Below are 21,302 nucleotides of genomic sequence, written 5' to 3' on the forward strand. Positions count from 1 at the left end.
AGGGAAAGGAGAAGGAATGTATAATGAGATGGAGGGTAAGTAGATAGCGATTGTTGTTGCATGACACACACACACACACACACACACACACACACACACACACACACACACACACACACACACACACACACACACATGTCGACTTATCAAATATGAGCAAGAGAGAGAGAGAGAGAGAGAGAGGAAAAAAGACAGCAAAGAGGGGAAATAAGGTAGATAAATGAGGAGGGAGATGTAATGAATAATGGGAACAAATAGAGCAGGTTATGAGAGGGGAAAGACTGGGAGAGTGCGGGAGAGAGAGAGAGAGAGAGAGGGTAAGAGGAAAGAGCGAGGTAGGCTTGACTAGGCTTGTGTGAGAGAGCGGGGAGGGAGGGAGGCAGGGAGGTATCTGGTCGTCTGCGGGAGGGAGGGAGGGAGTGAGATACCGAGAGGGTGGGGAGAGGAGGGAGAGCAAGCGAGGGAGTCAGGAGGAACAGTTGGCAGTGTGCTGTGGGCCGTCGGGCTGGAGGGAGAGTTCCGCGCCGCGCACCTACAATACTTACGATTTCCCGTTCATCCTTAAGTGTACAGTGACCCCCACCCACTCTAGCTCCCAGTGAGACGTCCCTCCGCCCCTAGACATGCTCCCGCTAACAGGCACGGGCGGAGTAACGTGAGAAAAGTAAAAGAAAAGCAGAGAATAACGTGTGGCAAGTCTAGCGGGGCGTGTGGTAGTGGTGGTGTGACGGCGGCGGCGGCGGCGGCGGCAGCAGCTCCAGCCTAAATAACTTCTCCCCGAGGCTCTTCTAAGGCCCTCCAACACCTCCCGCTCCTTCTCCGAGGAATTCCGAGTGTGTGGAGTGCGTGGGAGGTAGTGGGGAGGGCGGCAGAGCGGCGTGGAGTGAGATAGTGGTGGAGTGAGAGAGCAGGTGTGGTGGTGGTCGTGGTGGCGTTGGAGAGAGAACGAGACAGAGACAAGGGAGTGCGTCACCCCTCCTCACCCTCCTACTTCCCCCTTCACACCCTCTTCAAGAGCTTTACCTCCACATCTCTCCTCTCCTCGCGTGTTATTTGGATCACATTGTCTCATAAACTGGAGGTAAGGGATGCAGGGAAACTGTTCGCGTGTGTGTGTGTGTGTGTGTGTGTGTGTGAGCCAGAGCCTCAAGGATGCCTATCAAAGTCCATACAGATCGTACTGAAATCAGGCATGTGTTGTTTCGTAAGTGTGTGTGTGTGTGTGTGTGAGTCCTGAAGGAGTGGAATGCCTTACACACACACACACATGGCTTGGCTCTCATACAAGTGTTGATCGTGAGTGAAAATGTGTGAAAGTGAACGTTGGCATTTACATTTTGGCTTTCACGGTGATGTCAGTGTCTGAAATGTGTGTGTGTGTGTGTGTGTGTGTGTGTGTGTTAAGAAGATAAGCAGTGCCCGTGGTATCTGTGCAGTGGTGGGTGGTGGTGGTGGTGGCATGGGGCGTGCGTGGGCTTGTTTGGACGTGAATCAGGTTACTACCAAGCCAGGCGCGGCGAGACTGATGAAGGCCCACACGGCACTCTCTCAGCCTCCCCTTCGGCCTCCATCCTCGGCGCTGGCGAAGGAAGGAAGGGGCTGAAGAGGAGGAGGAGGAGGAAGGCTTTCATGCGTCTGGAGGTGGCGGTCTTTTATAGGTTTATTTAGGCTTCAGGGATTGCTCGTATAGCTTTATGTCACCCTCTGTAAGGCTTCTGTGTGTGTGTGTGTGTGTGTGTGTGTGTGTGTGTGTGTGTGTGTGTGTGTGTGTGTGTGTGTGTGTGTGTGTGTGTCCAGCCACCACGAAACACTAGCTGGTATTCATAAACGCATTTGTTCTCTCATCATCTATTTTTAAAGGCCACTGAAATAATTAACTCGATCTCCTTACAAACAGTGCAGAATTCTTGCCAAAACTATCATCACAAACAAGAATAACCTTGAGAAACTTAAACCCAAGTAATTTCCATCAAAGCCTGTGGTAGAATTTGTCAAGATAAGACGCGGATACCTATAAAAAAATATGGACCTGTTTTATCTCGATGGGGAGGTTAGATCAAGTATTTAAGGTGCGCCAAGACAGCCTCGTGTTCGGAGAGAGAGAGAGAGAGAGAGAGAGAGAGAGAGAGAGAGAGAGAGAGAGAGAGAGGTTGTAGTACAGGTCCAGTGGGAGGGTGGGTGGGAGGGGGAAGAGTACCGTGCACAAGGGAGGGAGGCAAGGACAGGGAGGGGACGAGGGGATAAGCTTAGTCACCAACCACGCGTCTCCCACGGTGTTGTGACGTCGCGAGGCAGGCGAAGCGAGGCGAGGCGAGGCAGGCAAGGCTTACTATTACTAATGCTGTGTGGACATGATTCTTGGAGACCATAACTGTAGCGTTTCCGGTGAGGCTTAGCTGCGTACATAGAGAGAGAGGTATGAGTACACGAGAATAAGATACCGGGAAATATGTTTGTCGAGAGAGAGAGAGAGAGAGAGAGAGAGAGAGAGAGAGAGAGAGAGAGAGAGAGAGAGAGAGAGAGAGGTGTTCGTGTTTACAGTAATCAACAAAAGATTTTTCGAGTTTCTATTTGCAAAGTTATTGACATTTTACACTGAACTGCGTAATTGTGAAGGGGTGGTGGCGGTGTGTGGCAGAGCACTGGTGGTGGGTAGCGGACAGGACAGATGTACATGTGTGTATGTGGAGGGGTAGTGATGGAGGGGCGCAGGGGTGACAGGTGTGTGTGTGTATGGGGGGGTGAGGGAGGAGCTGGCAGGTGTTTCGTGATTGATGGTGAACCGTGAGGACAGCACCACTCGCTCACCTGTTGCTGTGTGTGTGTGTGTGTGTGTGTGTGTGTGTGTGTGTGTGTGTGTGTGTTCATTGATAAGGGTCTAGGGATGATTAGCTCATTATTAAAGGATGTGTGAAGAGCCATGCAACCTTTAAACTCAATTTCATTTTTCCTTCCTTTTTTTCCCCCAGTGCCACATGCCTTTCATGACGGACTATTGGCAATGCATGTGTCCTTTGTTCTTTTTTCCTTCACGTCACTTTTCAAACATGTCATTCTGTGCAGACAATTTCGTGAAGGACCATTAATGACGAGCAGCACGGCGAGGGTCGAAAAAATGTCCACGTCATTATTTTAACCGGCCTGTCTATTATTTCCAGAGAGAGAGAGAGAGAGAGAGAGAGAGGTGGGGTGTATGTATGAACTGTATGTATGCATGTAGGGCAGAACAGCGCAGGAGGCAGGTTAAATTGGGTTAGGTTGGAAGCCTGGGTAATTACAACGTGACATCTCTTCTCCATTACCCTCACCCACACACGCCCCACTTCCGTCCTCTCTCTCTCTCTCTCTCTCTCTCTCTCTCTCTCTCTCTCTCTCTCTCTCTCTCTCTCTCTCTCTCTCTCTCTCTCTCTCTCTCTCTCTCTCTCTCTCTCTCTCTCTGCATTACGCTCCTCACATTTGTTCCTCGCGTCACTTCCAGCCGCCTCCTCCTCCTCCTCCTCCTCCTCCTCCTCCTCCTCCTCCTCCTCCTCCTCCTCCTCCTCCTAACCACCTTCATGGCAACCCACATCCCCCTCTCTCGTGACACTCCCCCTTAACCTCCTCCCTCACTTGAGACCTCTCCCCTCTCCCATCCCGCGTGATACCCCGGCCCCCTCCCTCCTTCCCCATGGCACCCTGACCAGTGGCGCCTCGAGGCCATGCCCAGGGCGGCCGTTAGGAGTGACTCAACCCCGCCACGCTTGGGGGAGAAGAGTGGAGATGAGAGAGGCGGCCGGCAGTGCATCCCTCCTAGTGTTATTGTCAGTGTTAGTGGTGCTGCTGCTGCTGTTGTTGTTAGAATAGTAGTAACAGTAGAAGTAGTAGTATTTTTATTTTTTTTCTATATTATCGTTATCGTCTACTAGTTCAGTCCGTATGGTTTTCCATGACAGTATTCGATGTGGACAAATGCATAAGAGGGGAAAGATTCCAAGTTCTTCCCATGCGCACCGTAAAGTTTTTATGGGCGTAGTTAATGGCGTTGATGAGTTGCGTGAGCCGTGGTGTGAGTGTCGGGGCCGCAAGGCTGGCGGCGGCGTGCTTGGCTCCCGCACGCCAGGATTGCGAGGCGGGCAGCGCGGATGTGCCAGGCTTGCGGTTGGTGTGCTTGCTGCCTGTTGCCTGCCTCATGGCTTCCCTGTTGCCATCAAGCAGGCGGCGTGGCTCGGATGGCCTGCGTGGCGCCTCTTGTCTGTAGATTGGTGACGGGGAGTGTTTCCGGGGTGGCTGTGGCGCGGGGCGGGGCGGAGTGGTGTGTGGGGTGTGAGTGCTGCATGCGGGTCCTGTATCACGTTGGGCTGGCCAGCAGGCGGAGGCTTCAATTGGTAACACCCCCTCTCATACAGTTTAATGCAGCCCCGTGTGTGGCGAGGCACTCTTTATGACCAGTCTTAATTTCTGGTGGTGTTTATTCCCGCGCCAGACTCAGTTACACAATGAAGGCGTGTTTCCCTTCCCGCGAGTCTATTCTTGATCTTGACGGAAAATTTTCTTCCTCTTTCCCCAAGTTTGATTCCACTTCCATCATTTCTTTTTGCAAGTTTTCGTAATGAATTGCGGCCAGTCCTCTCTCTCTCTCTCTCTCTCTCTCTCTCTCTCTCTCTCTCTCTCTCTCTCTCTCTCTCTCTCTCTCTCTCTCTCTCTCTCTCTCTCTCTCTCGCAACGTTTCAGCTCTCATGATCGTGTTTTTTTTCTTTTTCTTTTTCTTTTTCTTTTTCTTTTTTTTTTTTCTCGCTCTCCTCTCCTTCTCGCGCTGAATTGGAGATCCTTGTTTTCATTTGTATACCTGAAACTTTCTCTCTCCCTCTGCCTCCTCCTTCTCCCTCCTCCTCCTCCCCCCACCCCTCTCTCTCTCTCTCTCTGGCTTGGTTTAACAGACCCCTGTATACCCACCGCGTCCCGTCCCTTTGCCCCGTCACCTTGGGCCTCGGGCAGCAGCCGCCGCCTGGGGCACCTCACCACCTCCACCGCACTCTCCCGGGCCTCCACATTCACACTGTCACATACACCTTCACTCACACCAACCTACAAATAACAAAGGTGCCAAGTTAGTTCCTTTGTCGCTGACTCACACTGGTACAGTCAGACCACGACCAGCGACACGAGACGACCATTTCACAACACTGAGGCGCCGATCAGCGTGACACCGCCTGGAGAGCAGACGTGCCACGCTCACGCTGCAGTCACATTATGTGCGCCAGCCTGAGCTTAGGCCACCTGGCACCACGGCGAGGGCACGTCCAGTCCCCAGGCTTGTGGCCACAGCCCCGCCAGGCACACACACACACACACACACACACACACACACACACACACACACACACACACACACACACACACACACACACACACATTCCTGGAGACACTGCAATTTTGCAGGTCGCAGGAAATGAACACGCTTGCATGACTGGAGGAAAGATGTACATCATTTAGTGGTGCACTTCACCACTGAACTCCTCCGCGCTTTGCTTTCATTCCTTTCCATTTCCTTCCTCGCCCGCGACTCAAAAGAGGTTTCAGAACGTGTGCAAAGTTTGGAAGCGTATTTTAGTTATCTCTGGACACGCTGCTGCAGAATTTTGCCGCGAGCATTTTGTTGGCTGTGACGCCTTTGAGGGAAGTCTTTGAATCACACTCTCAGTATCCGCGCCTGCTGTAGTGACGTGTGTTGAGGCTCGGAGCGGGACAGGCGGCCCTGGAGAGACTCACTACCCTGGGGAAGCAAGGCCACAGGAGATGAGTTTTCCGCGTCACGTCCTTAAATCGCCCGTGGTGTGATTTTTTTTTATTGCATTGTGAAAGAACAGACCGTGTGTGTGTGTGTGTGTGTGTGTGTGTGTGTGTGTGTGTGTGTGTGTGTTTCCTGTCCGTGGTGGTGACACGCCCCGCCCCACCCTGCCAGCGCGCGAGGACAGCCCCACACAAACGCTGACGAGGACTTGCTGTGGGTTCCTTACTGAGCTGCATCGCCTTGCTTGTGTATTTATTGCGGCACGATCGTCAGGTTTAGTTTTGCTGATGCACACCTTGCCCGTGCACACGTGACAGCTTTCCTTCCTGCGTGTGTATGTATGGATCGACTCAACAATGGATAACTACGTATGAAGATGTATAATTAATGTATAATTTATTCATTGTTAATGTTATGCGGAAAATTAACAAATTAATGGGATTACAACACCCAAAGTAATAATCAGGCACCACAAATGGCGTAATTAGCTACGTTGATTATTTATTTCGGCGACACAGGCAGCGAGCGGGGCGCCACCATTCACTTTATACTCAGAGAAAAAAGAAACGAAAGCATGTATACTGTTTATATTAATACGTGTTGTGTTTGTGAGACGGGGCGGGGCGGGGGTGTTGTCAAGGCGGCTAAAGATTAACTTCATGTCGAGATGTGAAAAGAAAGGGACGGCGTGTAAGGCAGTGTATGAAATGCGGTAGGCGTGACAGGCAAGGCTGAGGCGAGGGGAGGCGTCAAGGTTGAGGTGACTAGAGAAGAACGTGAGGGAGAGATGTGACGAAAGGGAACTGGTAGACGAAAAGAAGAAATTCACACATGGGGAGGCAGATAGCTGGAAAAGATTGTTATTAAGTTAGTTCTGAGTCAATAATGAACCTTAGAGTAAATAAGACAACTTTACAAAGATAAGAGGAACAAAGATAACACATGATATACACTTATACAGCAACTGGCCACGTGTATAGGCCTGATCTCTTGCCGCTTCTCTCATGTTGCTGAATACGTGTGGCGCTGGGGAGAGGCAGGGAAGGCTGGAGGGGTGGGGAGGGCAGAGGAGGACTCAAGGCAGAGGTGTGATGAAACAAGCAGGTGGATTGGCTACTCACACCTGTACCTGACATCCTGCTGACCCTCACTGCTGCCTTACAGAGCCACCGGAAATCCCGTAATACAATCTCTCTCTCTCTCTCTCTCTCTCTCTCTCTCTCTCTCTCTCTCTCTCTCTCTCTCTCTCTCTCTCTCTCTCTCTCTCTCTCTCTCTCTCTCTCATTAAAGAACCCTATGGTTTGGTGCGGGTGGATCTGCCCTGGATAGGCTTATGACGGCCCTCACTGTCTGATAGGCCTATGGATTTACATATATACCGTTTATGTGTCTTATCTCAACCGAAATTCCACCGCCAGCTTATCCCTAAATCCACAGTAACCATGTCATTACAGCGAACTACATACAGTACAGCAGCGGTTCGTCTATACAGGTTTACAGTGGTCCAGCCTATTTTTAAGTGTACTGGGGTATTGCTGTCTTGAAATTCTCCTATGTATTGCATTCTTTTCCCCAGCTTCCTATTACCGCTGCTTTGAAATGTACAGACCAGGTGTATAATCATCTGCACTCACCTCTACCTCGTTTTCTGTATATCTGAAGTTAAAATCCTCTTATCCATCACATTCTTTACTTCTCCAGCTTCTTATTACCACCTTAAGTGTTTTATCTGCATTCTCTTCTACGTCGTTCTGTGTTTACTCCTTTATCTTAAGTCCTTGCATCCGCTGACAAGTCTCTGTCTAACCTGATAACTGAGATCCGTAGCATATCAGATGGATTAAGGTTAAGAGGGAATAATTTAAGGTGTCAAATCGAGTAATCTGCACTCACTTCTACTTTTTCTTTCTTAATCTTAAAAGTTCGTGGATGAGCTGCGTCTCCGTAACGTAAATAACTTCAATCTTTTCTTAATTACCAATCACTTTGAGACATCTTTTCGTATCCTACAGCCCCTTCTAAACATAACACTGCCTAGAAATTGCAAAATCTATTTTTTTTATCTCTTCCTTTATTTCTTTCCCGTAGCTGCTTATAAAGAGTCCTTGCGTTGCTTTTAGTGCTGTGAAGTGTTGCATATACCAGTGAAAGGGTTAAGGAGGAATATTCCAGCACTCGGCTACATGTTAAGTAATCTCCGGATCTCTCTCTCTCTCTCTCTCTCTCTCTCTCTCTCTCTCTCTCTCTCTCTCTCTCTCTCTCTCTCTCTCTCTCTCTCTCTCTCTCTCTCTCTCTCTCTCTCTCTCTCTCTCTAACCTCAAGTCCTTGGATCTGGTACACTCTCCATACCAAACCTTGTAACTGGTAGACTCTTAGCATATCAGAGGGATTAAGATTAGGAAAAAATAATAAAAGTCCTGGTTATAAATCGAGTTATCTCTTGCACTTATTTATTTATTTATTTATTTATTTTTACTTATTTATTTTTATTTATTTATTTTTTTTCAACCGCAAGTCTCAGCGCTGAACCTGACAACTGGTGGACTTACAAAGACTCGCCGCGTATCAGAGCAGTTTAGATTGAGAGTATAGGAGGTGGAAGCGAATGTGATGTGTGATACTCGACTGTGTGATACTCGACTGTCAACTGCGACTATCTCAGGCACTTGGGTGTGTGTGTGTGTGTGTGTGTGTGTGTGTGTGTGTGTGTGTGTGTGTGTGTGTGTGTGTGTGTGTGAGGAAAGTTGTGTAAATGTTGATTGTATTTCTTGCTTTGATTCAGATTTGTTTATTTATATAGTAAAGTTGTTCGACTCTTGACCAGCAGGGGCACAGGAAACGCAGGTAACAGTGCAGGTGTTTATTCACAGAAGGTGTGAACAGAAGGCTGGAGGTAGGTGATCTCCTGGCGCCAGGCCGCGCACTTCAACTTAACACTTATGACTGAAGCCTAGCTCGTTCACTCATACACGTCTCGCTCATTCACTCGTTCACACAACTAGCTAACAACCACACACCTCCCCCGAGACATAAGGAAGATTCCTTATCTTTGTTATGGCTACCGTAACACATGAAACAAAGTTACAATGATTGAAGTACAGAAAACACGGTACATATACACAAAACAAACACAGCGTACAATGAACACGTACGACTAATCGTAGGTGCTACGGTGCCACCGCACCTGCAGTCGTCTCGGCTCCCTACGCTGTCGGCTGCTTCGACGCTCTGGTTGCTCTCGGCCACGGTGTACCCCGTTACCCTGATGCTCCGGGCTGCCGGGATGGTGGTGTTCCTCGTGACCCTGATGCTGAAGCGCTGCACCGCCATGAGCGGTGTGCTGCTCGACAGGAAGGGGAGCAAGAGGTCTGTGTGGGCGTAGGTGTCTTCTATTACGCCACATCACGCGACCGCTGCCCATCTTGATGAGGTAGTCTCTCCTTCGCCCAACAGCCACGATGACACCCAGGCGATCCCAGAGGCCTGTCGTGTGATCTTGAACGTCGACGTGGCCACCGAGGTGCAGGAGAGGAAGAGTACGGGCGGACGCGTCGTGGCGAAGTTTCGCTTTCTTCCTCAGTCGCTCTGCCTTGGCGTCGCACTCATCAGCAGCGCGCTGCCACTGCTGAGCGTATGAGCGATGATGAGCCGGGACACAGGACCTCATAGGATGACCGAAGAGGACTTGTGCTGGTGATCGCCCTTCCGCCCTCGGAGTGTTGCGCAGTTCCAGCAACCCGCGAGCGAACGCATCCTCGTCCAGGTGTCCCTGCTGTGTGGTCGTGAGGATCAGCTTCTTCACGGACTTGACCGCTGCCTCGGCGTGACCATTGGAGCGTGGATAATGAGGTGAAGATACACGATGCTCCACCCCCCATCGAGCCAGGAAGCGCCGTACCGATGAAGAAGTGAACTGCGGTCCACCGTCAGTCCTCAGGAGAACAGGCACGCCCGTGTCGGCGAACACACCCCGAAGGACACGAACGAGCTGATCAGCCGATGCTGGACGTGAGCATGCAGACACGTGAGGCCACCCAGACAAGCGATCTACATACACGAGGTATGTACGGCCTGCTGCGTGGAAGTAGTCTGCAGAAACTGACTCAAACACCCTGCTGGGTGTGTCCGTGTCCTGCCAGAGAGGTTCGTTGGCTTGGCTTGGTAGGAGTGGACGGCATAGTGAGCATCCAGAAACGACGTTCTCAACGTCTCTGTCCATACCAGGCCAGTACACCGTTTGTCGGGCCCGTCGCTTGGTGCGCTCCATCCCCTGATGACTGTCATGGAGTCGCTCTAGTGTTTCTCGGCGGAGGCTGTGAGGAATAAGAAGCCTCGGCCCGTAAACCACCAGGTCGTCGTCTACGGCCAGCAGACTGCGCACCGGCCAGTACGTACGCAAGCGGTGATCGAGGTCGTGGCAATGATCAGGGAAGCCCTCGATGATGACGTTCTTGAGCAAGCAGTACTCCCCGTCTCTTGCTGCTGCGGCACGTACCATTTCCACAGTCTGATCCTGGAGTGGTGCTAAGCGGACGCCGTCCTCATTGGTGGCAGATAACGCTGAGATGACCGCTGAGTGGAGAGGGTCGAGGTCACCAGAAGTAGCAGCATCCTCTTCCTCCACTGGGTCCTGTACTGGAGCACGTGAGAGGGCGTCGGGCACACAGTGTGTCGATCCCTTTTGCCAGCTTGCTGTGAAAGAATACTGAGCAAGCTTCTCCCTCATGCGCTGCAGCCGCAGGTTCTCTATTTCTCCCAACAACTTGCTATTGAGGAGAGGTATCAGCGGGCGGTGGTCGAGCACTAGATCGAAGTGAGGGAGTCCTTTCAGGTAGGTGCCACATTTCCTGACTGCCCAGACGATTGCAGCCATTTCCAACTCTATTACTGCATAGCGGCTCTCTGTGTCTGTAACAAATCTTGACCCGCATTGCACCATCTTCCACTGGTCACTGTGCTTCTGCAGGAGAACGAATCCAAATCCGTGCATCCTTGAGGCGTCAGTCTGTAGCATCGTTGGTAATGATGGGTCGAAGTATGCCAAGACAGGTGGGCTGACGAGACACTGTTTCACCTTCTCAAACGCCTCTTCATGGTTAGGAGACCAGCACCAACTGTTCTTCGGGCGTAAGAGATCTCTGAGGGGTTGTGCAGCTGCAGCCACAGCAGGAGAAAAGCTTCCAAGCTGGTTTGTAAGACCCATGAATGATCGTAAGTCGGTGATGTGCTGTGGTCGTGGGAAGTCAGAGATTGCCTTAACTTTCTTTGAGTCTGTCGTGTAGCCTTGTCCAGAAACAGAGTAACCACAGTAATCTACCACTCTTTCCGCGAATGTAAACTTCTGTGGGTTGAGAGTGATGCCGTGCTGGTCACACCGCCGCACAATCTGAATGACATGGGCTAAGTGCGCACTGTAGGTGGAGTCATAGGCCAGGATGTCGTCCACGATCTTGATGGTGTTAGGTATGTCGCCGAGAGCTTGGTCTCCTCGACGGTTATACTCGTCTCCAGACGAGACGAGACCCATAACCGCTCGCCGAAACTTGTACCGACCCCAAGGTGTTATGAAGCAGGTTAAATCCTGGTCTTCTTCTCTAATGGGGACTTGAAAATACCCCATCTTGGCATCAAGAGTGGTGAACCAAACTGCTCCGGTCCCGATCGAGGCGATGGCGTCATGAGGTGAGCGCACTGGATACACGGGCCTCTTCACGTAACGGTTGAGTCGTGTCAGGTCAACACACAGCCTTACACCAGATGTCTTTTTTGGGACAGGCACGATGGGGTGGCACCATGCCGTAGGAGTAGTCCACACTCTCGATGATTCCCTTGTTAAGCAGCTCTTCCAACTGGCTCTTAATTTCTTCACGCCAATTGTAAGGGATTGTACGAGATGCTGTTACGGCGAAGGGTCGAGCGTCGTCTGTCAACTCGATGGCCATGGATCCACCAGCCATTGCACGTAAACCTTCCTTTGCTTCGAAGACGCTGGGAAAGGCCTTGATCACAGCAGCAGCGTGCCCCGCACGCTGCTGTGGCGTTGGGTCGTAGGAATGAGGCCAGCTGATCACTTCTGTGGGCGTAGATAGAGGTGGCTGCGAGGCGGTCGGGTACTTGATGGAGCTGTTGCCGGTGTGCTGTTCTTCCCTGCGTAGCGGTCGGATTTGAGCCGGAAAATCTTCGGGGAGGATTCCGAGAGCGATGGAATCGTACCAGCTAAGCAGCGCCCCCTTCACCTCCTTCACCACGCTCACAACAGTCTCAGCTTCCCTGTCGCCCAGTTGCAAGTGCGACGAGAAAGTTCCTACACAGGTGAGGGGGTGATTACCGGCAGCATAAAGTCCATCACCATCAGCGGGCGCCAAGCTGGAGGGCGGGATTCCAAGGAGTGTTGCCGTGTCGAGGCCAATAACGGTCGTTTCGGCCCCAGAGTCAGGAGTCCACGTAATCTTGTCTCTTCCAGCGGGATGTGTGGCGGTAATGAGCACCTGGGGCGCAGGTCGTGCCGTCACCGTCTTTGTGTATACGCCTGATAAGAGCTGGTATACACTGGCACTGGCTCCCCGCCTCGGGCCTGCACCGCGATGAGGAGAGACAGTTGAGGAACTCCTCGAAGCTCCTCGTCGTTTCCTCACTGTCTGCTGACATACACTCGCAAAATGCCCTCTTTTCCCGCAGTTACGACACACTTTATCTATTGCCTGGCATCCCCTTTTGTCACTGCGACAATCTTTGCCACAACGATAACAGCCCGTGGGGCTTGAGCCCCCGAAACTGCCCTTCCTGTGGTTCGAGACAGCGTTCACACCATGGCTCGAAGAGTGAGAGCCGCCCCTTAGTACTGCACTACACTGGTTAGCGCTCTCTGATGCTCTGCAAATATCTATGGCGTTTTCAAGGGTGAGTTTCTTGTTTTCCAGCATGCGTTTCAGAGCCACTTCGTCTCGTGTCCCAACGACAATTCTGTCACGCAGCTGATGGTTTATGCACTGGTCGCAAAAGTCACAGAAATTGGCGATTTCCTTTACAGCACATAAAAAGTCGTCAAAACCTTCTTGCGTTTCTTGCACGCGGGAGTAGAAGTCTCTTCTATCCATGATGATGTTGCGCTGGCTTCGCAGGTACTCACACATTGCATCGAGGATGGTTCTTAACTCCGCGTCTCTCGGTAAGCTTATCCCGTAGCGAAGTGTACGGGTCCACTCGTCGTCTAGGACAGCAGCGAGTGCCGCCCTCTGCTCAGCCAGGGAGAGACAGTCTATCCTGGCGAGGGTTACGTATCCTTCAAACTTATGGCGCCACGTGTCGAACTCACGTAAAGATGCTGACGCCGTTAAGTGAGGAATGATGGTGGCGGACGTCGGGAACCTCGCGCCCTGGGTAGACGTGCTGCGGGCTGTGGTTTCGCCTTCATTGCTCGCCGTGGTGCGACTGGGAGCTTGTGTCCCCACTCTCTCCAGCAGCTGGGTTAAAACGCTCCTCGCGAGCCTGACTCTGCTCCGACTGTCGCGCTAGCAGGGCAGCCAGCGCCTCCAACTGCTTCTCCATTCTGCGCCGTACCCACTGCAGCCTTGTCCTGATCCTACTCACTGCGCCATGTTCGACTCTTGACCAGCAGGGGCACAGGAAACGCAGGTAACAGTGCAGGTGTTTATTCACAGAAGGTGTGAACAGAAGGCTGGAGGTAGGTGATCTCCTGGCGCCAGGCCGCGCACTTCAACTTAACACTTATGACTGAAGCCTAGCTCGTTCACTCATACACGTCTCGCTCATTCACTCGTTCACACAACTAGCTAACAACCACACAAAAGTGTTTATTGGGCCCTTGCTTATTTTATTATTATTATTATTATTATTATTATTATTATTATTATTATTATTATTATTATTATTATTATTATTTAACTTGTTTTGTTTATTTATTCATTCATTCATTCATTCATTACTTAATTGAAAAACACTGTACCGTACATTTCAGAACCCACAGTACGGTACAATACAAACGCACAGTACCGTACAATACAAACGCACAGTACCGTACAATACAAACGCACAGTACCGTACAATACAGAAGCTAAGTACCGTACACACCACAACGAGCTACTTAACACCAATTGTCAACACTAACAGGAAAAAAAGGGGTACTTGCATTATACAAATCGTTACCTATACACGCCAAACCTAACCTAACCTACATAACCTTTTATTCCATTCACACACCCCTTCCCTCTCCCTCTCTCCTTCCCTCACCCATTTTTACAGTGTGCTGGTGGGTTGGGGTGAGGGGGAGGGGGGGTAGGGCTAATGGGAAACAGAGAAGGGCCAGGTTTTTATATACTGGCATACATTTACTCCGAGAGGGGACGTACAGCCCAACTTGGCGCCCATTACCATAAGCTAGGGTGGATGTGTTGACGGGGGGCGGGGCAGGGAGGAAGAGAGGGGGGTGATGGGGGAAAAAGTTGGGGAAGGTTGTGATGACGTGTCGTGTGGCGCTGGTGGTGGTGGGTGGGGAGGTAGTTAAAAAGTGAGAGGAATAGGCGGGAGGGGAATGTGTGTGTGTGTGTGTGTGTGTGTGTGTGTGTGTGTGTGTGTGTTGATGGGATAGGCTATCTGAGGGTGACGTGAGGGATGGTGTGGAGTAGGGTGGTGATGGTGGTAGTGATTGAGGTTGCAGCGGTGGTGGTGGTGGTGGTGGTGCTTGGGGGAATCGTTTCGTCTACGTGGTGGTGGTGTTGGTGGTGGTGGTGGTGACAGTCTAGCTGTTATGGTGATGAGAAACAACATGGCGGCAGAGTTATGATAGAAGTAGTTGTATCATTGACAGTAGTGGTAGTAGTATTAGCATTAGTAGTAGTTGTAGTTGTAGTAGTTTGCCAGTGCTGGTGACAGTGGAACAGGTGCAGTACACAGTCGTGGCAGCACCATCACTACTACCATCACCATCAGCGTGCTGGTGGTGGTAGTGGTGGTGGTGGTGGTGGTGGTGGTGGTCGTGCTGAGTCGTAATTATATTTCACGCTAGTTTCCCGCCAAATAAAAGGAAAATATTTGTTTATTTACCCTGCGGCCGTGCATGAGCAGCGGGCGCCGGCGCTAAACATTTGGCCTTTGTCGGCGGGCTGGGCTGTACTGGGCTAGGCTTGGTCTGGCTAGGCTGGTCTGGGTTGGGCTGTGTTTGGCTAGTCTGGGCAGGGCTGAGCTGGGCTGTGATTGGCTAGTCTGAGTTGGGCTGGGCTGGGCTGTGTTTGGCTATGCTGGGCTGTGGTGGGCTTGACTGCTGCAGGGATCCCAGCTTTGGTTGTCACGTCACGGCCCTGCGTCCCCTGCTGCAGGTGGTGGTGGTGGTGGTGGTGGTGGTGGTGGTGGTGGTAGTGGAGGTGGTGAGGGGGAGAAGGGAGGGAGTGTAAGTAGAAGAGACTTTATTTCCTTTTCTTACCAACAGTGAAAGGAATAACTATAGAAAAGTGTGTGTGTGTGTGTGTGTGTGTGTGTGTGTGTGTGTGTGTGTGTGTGTGTGTGTGTGTGTGTGTGTGTGTTAATTTGAAACTCTGAATAAAAAAAATCTCCTGTTAATCAACTTTTCTCTTTCGTGTGATATTTTTATAGCAGGAAAAGTTTGGCAAAGAAAGAGAGAAAGAAAAAAAAAAACACGAAGGAAATTTAAGAAAAGAAAAAAATTACGTAAATTGAGAAGGGAAAAAAAGTTGATAGTAGTTATGTCGTTTATTATTTGTTTATTTATTTTCGCGGCCAAAAGCGGTGATTTACAGAAGCTGCGGTAATGGACGACCTGTAAGGGGGAGAGGAAGGGGAGGTTAGGGAGACAGGCATGCTGGGGGGAGAAAATGGGTGGGAAGATTAGTTAGGAGGGGAAGGGGGAGTAGGAAACCTGGATTGTTGGGGAGAGAAGGGGGAGGGGAGATTGATTAGTTGGGGAAGAAGGGGAGGGGAGACTTGGCGTATTGGGGAAAAAGTAGGAGATTAGATTGTTGGGGAGAGAAGGGGAGGGGAGATTGATTACCAAGTTGGGGAAGAAGAGGAGGGGAGTCTTGTCTTATTAGGGGGAGAAGATGGGAGATCTAGCTTGGGGAGGTGAGGGAAGAGTGGGGAGAAAAAATAGGATTCCTGCTTTATTGAGAAGGGGAGGAAAGACCTAGCTAGTTGGAGAGGAGAGGGGAGGAAATATCTGGTTAGTCATTGCTAGGGAGAAGGGAAGCCCAGAATAATTGGGGGAGGGGAGAGGAAAGGGAAGACCGGACTAGATGGGGAGGAGAGAGGAGGAAAGTCTTAGTTAGTCATGGTTGGGAAGGAGGGAAGACCGGAGTTGCGGGGAGGAGAGGGAGTAGGTGGGGAGGGGAGGTAATTCCAGTGATGGGGAGGGAATAGGAAAGATTTGTGGAGGCAGAGGGTAGATGAGGGGTATTTTGGTAAGCTGAGGAGGACGGGCTGGCGGGCGTCGCGAGAGAGAGAGAGAGAGAGAGAGAGAGAGAGAGAGAGAGAGAGAGAGAGAGAGAGAGAGAGAGAGAGAGAGAGAGAGTGCAATGAATCTTAAAGTGAAACATTTGTCGTGTTGAGTGTGTGTGTAAGGTTTGCAGGGCGTGGCGGAGACCAGGCCCCCTTTATTATATAGGACTTGTATTGTGCTGGGTTAGGTTAAGGCAAGGCACGGCTGGTTAGAGTGCATTTAGAGTGGGTGGGGTGCATTAGGTTAAGGTATGGAAAATTAGGTTAGATTACATCACGTTATGCCAGGGTAGGATAGGTTAGGTTACGTTAGGTTAGGTTAGGTTGGATTACATTAAATTTTATAGTGTGTCTGGTTAGAGTACGTTTGAGTGAGGCTAGGTTAGGTTAGGTTACGTTGTTGGTGAGTTTTGGCAAGATAAGATTGGGTCTAGTTTAGATTTTGATATTTGTCAGTTTGGTTAGGTTAAGTAAAGATTAGATTAGTACGGTAAGGTCAGTTAAGGTTAGCTTATTTGGTCATGTCAGTTTACTTACTATTTTTTCATTAATTAGGTTCGGTAAGGTATGGCTATACTAGATTAAAGGTAAGATAAGGTCTGTTGATATTATTTACGTAAGGTCAGGTGAGGTTAGGTTACCCTTGCCTCTCCCAGTCACCGCCTCCCTCCCCCTCGGCCCAGTCACGCTAATGGCCTCCACCCCCCGACCTGGTGTATTGCAGTCCTGATGCGCGCGCGGAATAAGGCAGGCGGAGTATTAGTTGGGAATAACCATTGTGTTTTGATAGCAGCAGCAGCAGCGTAGTGTGTAAAAATCGTTTGTTTGTGGTTTCATTGTTTTTCACGCTAGCGGGGGATGAAATAACAAAAAAAAGTGTAAAGCTAGTTTTGTTTACGTTTTTGTTCGTACACACATTTGAAAATAAAAATGAAATAATACAACGTGGCAGGGATGGTGTGTGTGTGTGTGTGTGTGTGTGTGTGTGTGTGTGTGTGTGTGTGTGTGTGTGTGTGTGTGTGTGTCAATAGGGATGTTCAATAGCAGGTGTGTGTTTGTGTGTGGTGCACCCCAGCCATTCCTGCAGGAAGCACACAGCGTTATGCAGACACAGACTACTAGCCAAGCCTGAAGGTGGGAAGAAGAGAGGTGACGTTCTCCTTATTGAACATAACACACCAAACTTTTTTTTTTCCGTCTCTATAACTCCCACTTGAATCCGGGAGAGCATAACCACATCGCCACATAAGATGAGCATGGTGGGTCTGGAGCACTGGAACATCACGGCTTGAACTACTGCTTTTGTACAGATGTGTGTGTGTGTGTGTGTGTGTGTGTGTGTGTGTGTGTGTGTGTGTGCTGTATTGCTTCATCGCGTTCAGGACACGCATAACGAACAAAGCTACACGTGTAAAAGACTAAAAGCATTGTTATGAGGCGCCATCTCCATCCACACAGCCATGGGTATTGAACGGGGAGAAAGAATTGCAGTGTCACTCTTCATCGAAAAAAAGATGTGAAGTAGGAAAAATATTTGAATGATCATGCATTAACAATCATCGTGGCTGGAAATATTAAGTAAGAACGAAAAATTGCTGTCACACTTTTCTCCTCTCTCCTCCTCCTCCTCTTCCACATCATCAGTCTCTAGTTTCCACGATTCCAGTGCAGAAACAAAGCCATCTCTCGACCTTCCACACTCGTCTTTGCCAGCAGCCCGCCCAGCGCCAGTATTTCAAGCCTCACCAGCAGACCACCTCGCTTCATCTCCGCGTCTGTTCCTCCGTCTGCGTCGCCTTCTTTCACCATCCATAGCAATCAGCCGAGCTATAAATACGTAACAGTAAAAGTATTACTATCACACACACACACACACACACACATACATTCACATACGTATCCAACTCTCCCTGTCCCCACATCCCCTTTAGGATAAGAACCCTGCCAGTGATATGTATGTGTTGTTGCGTCACTCAAGTTACTTCTCTTATTTATTTACCTATTTATGTATTCCTGTCTGTGTTTACGTGTCTTTGGCGTGTGCAAGTGAGGGTGGGAACCTTCACTTGTTGGGCGCGGCTCGTGTTTGTGTGTGTGTATGTGTGTTTGGAGATTGATTCCTTATGAGATGGTGGTTGCATCATCTCGGCACACCTTTCGCTGCCTTTACTCTCGTTCCTCCTCCTCCTCCTCCTCCTCCTCCTCCTCCTCCTCCTCCTCCTCCTCCTCCTCCTCCTCCTCCTTTGTTGATGATGTTGATGCTTTAAGTATATTTCTCTTCCCTTTACTTTTATTTATTTATTTTTTTCATTCATTTCCTCCTCTTCATGTTCTTCTTCAACATCGTCACCACCACCACCACCCACCACAACACCCATAACACAACACCAAAGAACTTGTGATGCAAGCCCTCAGATAACCAGGAAATTTCATAGACAGAAGAATGCCCTTACACTTAACGTGGCCCTACACATCCCCATATCCTAATCCCTTGTACCTTAGCATTGGATTCTATTAATACAAAGCTTCATCCTGTTTTGTGGGCGATGGCACCTTCAGAATAGTCATTTTTCCCGTTATTAGTGCCACATGACTACGCGAATCAGACAGTCAATTAGTCAGTCAGTCAGTCAGTTTGTTAGTCCATCAATTTGTCAATCAGTCAGTCAGTCAGCTCAAGGTGCGGTAAGGTAGAGCAGAGTCGTCAGGGCCTGTGTTGGTATATTACAGTGTGGTGTGTCCCCGTGGCTGCTAACTAGCCATTGAGGTGCGGGCATTGTTAGCGCCGCCCTTTGTTGTGTAGGCTGGCTGGCTGGCTGGCGGTGGGCGTCATCCTGGTTGTCGTCATACTGTTGTGGTTGTTTTCATAGTTTAATTACTGCCTCCTGTTTCCTTTGTTACTACTACTACTACTATTACTACTACTACTACTATTATCGGTGAAGAGGGTGATAATCGTTGTCTATTGCATCATCTAATTGTTATCTTTCTCCGCAGGTGAGTGATCGAGGATGACGTCATCAGCACGTGATTGGTATGTATGCTCTCTCTCTCTCTCTCTCTCTCTCTCTCTCTCTCTCTCTCTCTCTCTCTCTCTCTCTCTCTCTCTCTCTCTCTCTCTCTCTCTCTCTCTTTCTTTAGTATATATATGTATACACAAGTAAGTACCCTTGGATTATAATATAAAAATGTGTGTGTGTGTGTGTGTGTGTGTGTGTGTGTGTGTGTGTGTTTGGGGGGTGGGTAGATAGAAACCATTATCTTTACCCCTTCCTTCGTAAACGTGCATTATCTTCACCGCCACACCTTCGTACTGTTAATACCTGCACAAACACACTCCTTACATTACCTCTTCAACCGGACCCGGACGCGGCACACTAGCAAATAAGCTGCCGCGTTGTCACCTAATCAAACTTAAAAAACAACAGTAAAAAAAAATCTTGCGTTAAAATTTACAAACACGCCATGACCGAAGGAAGAAAGCAATACGGTCCAATCTTCTCTTTCAACATGATTTTTCCTGGGTAGAGAAATGCCACAAGCCTGAGTGAACCTTCGATAGCTAGAAAGGAAGAGGAAAGGCGTTGCTTGTCCTCTATACAAGTGGCCATGACGTGAAGTCCGTGAGTGGGGGTGGTGGCAAGGACAGGGATAGATAGAAAACGGGAGGGAGCTGAAGAGAACGGTGGGAGGGTTGAAAACTATGAATGGGAGGATGGGAGGGATTTGAAAATTGGAAGAGTTGGAGGGGGGGAACAGGGAGAGATAGGAAATTATGGATGGGAGAGAAATGAGAGATGGAATATTGGAAGGAGAACCGAGATAAAAGAGAACGGGGAATGGTAAAGTATGAATGAGATGATGGGGGAGAACTGGAGACTGAGAATTGCGAACAAGGGAGACAACAGAAAATGGAAGAATGGGAGAGAACGATTACTTTAGGAATAACGGGATGAAAATTAATGACAAAAGCAAGAAAGATATGAAAAAAAAAATAAAGAAAAATTAGGTAGATATGAAAAAATAGAAACATGAATGACAAAAAACTAAGAACCTATACTGAAAAACAAAAAAACAAAAACAAAGAAAACGAAGAAAAGAAAACGAGAGAAAACAAAACACACCACCGCTTCTTAGATACCACGTCACCAAGTCTGTACAGTAACCCCACTCCCCACCACCACCACTCCCCACCACCACCACCACCACCACCACCACACAAAGTTCCCGGGAATCGTTTGGAACAGAGACAAAGTGCAGGAGGGAAGGAAACGTCAGAGCTTAGCGGAGGTCTGGGTAGTCACTGGAGTGGCTGTAGGTGCAGGAGTAGAGAGAGAGAGAGAGAGAGAGAGAGAGAGAGAGAGAGAGAGAGAGAGAGAGAGGTACTTTTGGAGGTGGTAAGTTGAATGTATGAATGTAAGAGTAGATGATTCTGGCGTTTAATGATGGTAGTGGTGGTATGACTCTCTCTCTCTCTCTCTCTCTCTCTCTCTCTCTCTCTCTCTCTCTCTCTCTCTCTCTCTCTCTCTCTCTCTTGCGGAACCGTGCCCTCTGCCTCTCCCTCCCAAACCCCACGTATTGTGTTGCTGCCCCCTCCCCCTCCTTACACACACACACACACACACACACACACACACACACACACACACACACACACACACACACACACACACACACACACACACACACACACACACACACACACTTCCTCTTATTCCTTTCTCTCTCTCTCTCTCTCTCTCTCTCTCTCTCTCTCTCTCTCTCTCTCTCTCTCTCTCTCTCTCTCTCTCTCTCTCTCTCTATCTCCTTTCTTCTCCTTATTCTTTGGTTTCTTCTTTCTATAACTTACTTTTTTTCTTTTCATTCTCTTTATCTTTTCTTTTTTAATCTCTTGAGTTTTCTTTTCCTCCATCTCTTCCTTCCTTCCTTGCTTCCTTCCTTTCGTCGTTCATTCATTCTTCCTCGTCGCATTCTCTCCTTCGTCTCTTCCTCTCATCATTCTCTCCCCCTCCCATAACAGTTTTTTCTCTCCTCCTCCTCCTCCTCCTCCTCCTCCTCCTCCTCC

At 49.5% G+C, this 21,302-nt stretch overlaps 1 protein-coding gene across 4 annotated transcripts in view; it reads left to right on the top strand.

The window, feature by feature from the left end:
• The first annotated feature begins 466 nt into the window (after window positions 1–466).
• The window catches only part of LOC135108400 (plexin A3-like), a 78,863-nt gene continuing 58,027 nt past the window's right edge, over window positions 467–21,302 (top strand). For all 4 annotated transcript variants that reach the window (XM_064019353.1, XM_064019354.1, XM_064019355.1 and 1 more), the window contains exon 1: window positions 467–1,081. The gene's annotated coding sequence lies outside the window, so the exon portion shown is untranslated. The remainder of the gene's footprint in view (window positions 1,082–21,302) is intronic.

The sequence above is a fragment of the Scylla paramamosain genome, chromosome 17 (genome assembly GCF_035594125.1).
Source record: "Scylla paramamosain isolate STU-SP2022 chromosome 17, ASM3559412v1, whole genome shotgun sequence".
Taxonomy (NCBI): Eukaryota; Metazoa; Arthropoda; class Malacostraca; order Decapoda; family Portunidae; genus Scylla; species Scylla paramamosain.